Source organism: Octodon degus, unplaced genomic scaffold (assembly GCF_000260255.1).
Source record: "Octodon degus isolate 3935 unplaced genomic scaffold, OctDeg1.0 scaffold00029, whole genome shotgun sequence".
Taxonomy (NCBI): Eukaryota; Metazoa; Chordata; class Mammalia; order Rodentia; family Octodontidae; genus Octodon; species Octodon degus.
In genome coordinates this window covers 3,066,200-3,068,851 of record NW_004524605.1, presented here as the reverse complement: position 1 = coordinate 3,068,851, position 2,652 = coordinate 3,066,200, and the positions used below count along the sequence as shown (strand labels likewise).

The following is a 2,652-nucleotide window of genomic DNA, read 5'->3' as shown; positions in this document are numbered from 1 at the left end:
GCATCTTGTACAGCAATTAACCACTAGGAAGAATTTATGCAATGTGTTAATTATTGAAACTGTCCTACCAATTTGGTTTGAAACTGTCTCATTGCTATTTGTTTCTCAATCAAATTATGGAAAAAAAATAAAAGAAATCAAGTGCTTGCAGACTCATTAAAGTCAAGGAAGAATATCTTCATATTGCCAAAAAATACTGAAATGCCACCTGCTTCCATTTCCAACATCTTATCCTTGTGAAGCAGTTTTAAAACAAGATCAAAGAGTGAATGACATAAATTAAAAAAATAATAAAAATAAAAATAAAGAGTAAATTACATACGCAAACTTAGAGTGTCACCATCTCACATCACCTCTAAGTGGAATGCCCTACTTGTAAGACAACAAGCTCAGGGCTCATTCTCCCACTAATTTTCCCATTAATTCTGTGTTGTACAATTATTTCATTATATATTATAATGTAATAATAATAGAAATCAAGTGTACAAAGGATGTGACGCACTTGAATCATTTCAAATAGTGCCCTACCCCCGAAAAACTGTCTTCAAGGAAACTGGTCCCTGGTGCCAGAAAGGACTGGGAACCACAGCCTTAGAGGACCTGCTTGAGGCTCACAGTTAACTCTGTTTTTAGGTAGGTAGGTATACAGTCTAAAATAAGGAGGTCAAGGGCCAGTTAAGATAGTTCAGCCAACTAAGTGCCTGCTTAGGCAAGCACAGGGACCAGGATTTGATGCCTGGCACCACATGCTGTGCTGGCCTCACCCCCAGGCATGCTGAGACGCCACTGAGATGGTGTGGTGGTGCATGCCTATAATCCCAGCACTGGGGAGGCTGAAGACAAGAGGATCACTACGAGTTCAAGCTGCAGACCCTGTACCAAATACACTAAAAAGAGAAAATAAATAAACAAAGATAAAAATACAGTAAGGAGGTCTCCACTGCCCTGCAGCTGAGTCACAGCAGCAACCCTGGGTTATGCCTGTCTATGTCCAGGAGCATACAGTCCTCAGCCTACAATCTGCACACAGTCTCAGTCGAGCCTGCTTGTAGTCTGGGCACCTGAAGGAGGACCCAACCCTGCTGCACAAGTCCTACTCTAATCTCAGTGCAGAATTCACACAAAAACACAACAGGTAAAGACAAAAAACAATATCGGAACAGGAGACTTTGTTTTTTGTGTCTGTTTTTTTTTCTTGGTAGAACCGGGGATTGAACACAGGCCCTTGTGCTTGCCAGGGAAGCACTTATTCCACTGAGCCATCTCCCCAGCCCTGGAACAGGAGACTTTGGAGGTAGATGTTTATTGCAGTCTTCCTGAAATTGGGACAAAATTGAAAAAGCAGAGGATTGGGGCGATAGGTCAGCAGACTAAGCACCTGCTTAAAACAAACACAGAGACCAGGGATTGAACTCTCATGCTTGCCATGCCTGCCCAGGGCGCACGGAGCCAGCCACAGAGACCACGTGTGGTGGTGCACACCTGTAATCCCAGCACTGGGGAGGCTGAGACAGGAGGACCACTAGGAGTACGAGCAGCATAGTGAGACCCTGTACCAAATTAATTAATTTTTTAATTTTTATAAAAGAAAAAGCAAGATGAGTTTGGTGCTTGGGAAACTGAAGCTGCCAATGAACTCTACTCTCATCTATCAAAAGTAACTGAAAGAAAAGAAGCACTTGCCAAAAATACAGGATTTGTCAATAAATCTTGTTCTGAAAACAATTACAGTTGCAGGTTGGCTGATGAAAATGACACTAAGTAACTAGGCAAACTAATTAGTAAAAAATTGTGTGAGAATAACAAAATTTAAGAGGGGCGGGTATGGCGGCACACACCTGGAATCCTAGCATTCGGAGGCTGTGAGTTCAAGACCCGCCTGGGCTACAAAGTGAGCTCAGGGCCAGCCTCAGCTGCATAGCAAGACCCTGTCTCAAAAAGGAAAAAAAAAATTTTCAACCATAAAAATAACATAATGTACTGATACATGCTGCCAGATGGCTGAATCTTGAAACATATTAAATGGAAGAAAAAAAAAAAAAAAAAGCCTCCAGCCTTGGGCCGGCAAGATAGCGGAGTGGTCTAAAGCGCCCGCTTAGGCACGCTCAGACAGGCACAGGGGACCGAGGTTCAATCCCCGCATCACATGCTGTGCCAGCCCCGCCCACAGGGCCGGCTGAGTCAGCCAAAAGAAAAAAAAAGTGCAGTCTCAAAAGGCCACATAAAATGATCTTACACTTCAAAAATGAGACTATGGGGGCTTGTGGGTTAGCTCAGTTGTCTATAGAGCGTCTGCTTAGGCAAACTCAGTCAGGTACAGGGGGCCACGTTTCGATCCCCAGCACCACATGCCACACACCAGACCCACCCTTAAGGCAGCCTGAGCCTGCCAAAACAAAGAATCCTTCTAAAAACAAGAATTTAATGTTATGCGAATTTTCCCAGTAAGGCTGTCAGAAAAAGAACTTCCTCTCTATCCTTCACAAAAAGGAAAAAGAGTTCTCAGATGTAAAAATATGGGGGAAAGGAAAGAAGTAGAAAGCTAAAGGAAAAATATAAGTAGAAATATAGGGGCTGGTGAGATGGCTCAGTGGTCTAAAGCACCTACTTAGAACAAGCTAAGCTAAGCAAAACACAGGGACCGCGGTTCAA

The 2,652-nt window shown here is 43.3% G+C and overlaps 1 protein-coding gene across 1 annotated transcript in view; it reads right to left on the bottom strand.

The window, feature by feature from the left end:
• Cdc42se2 (CDC42 small effector 2) overlaps window positions 1-1,517 on the bottom strand; it is a 90,349-nt gene extending 88,832 nt beyond the window's left edge. The window contains exon 1 of the mRNA XM_004629323.2: window positions 1,483-1,517. The gene's annotated coding sequence lies outside the window, so the exon portion shown is untranslated. The remainder of the gene's footprint in view (window positions 1-1,482) is intronic.
• Between the last annotated feature and the right edge of the window lie 1,135 nt (window positions 1,518-2,652).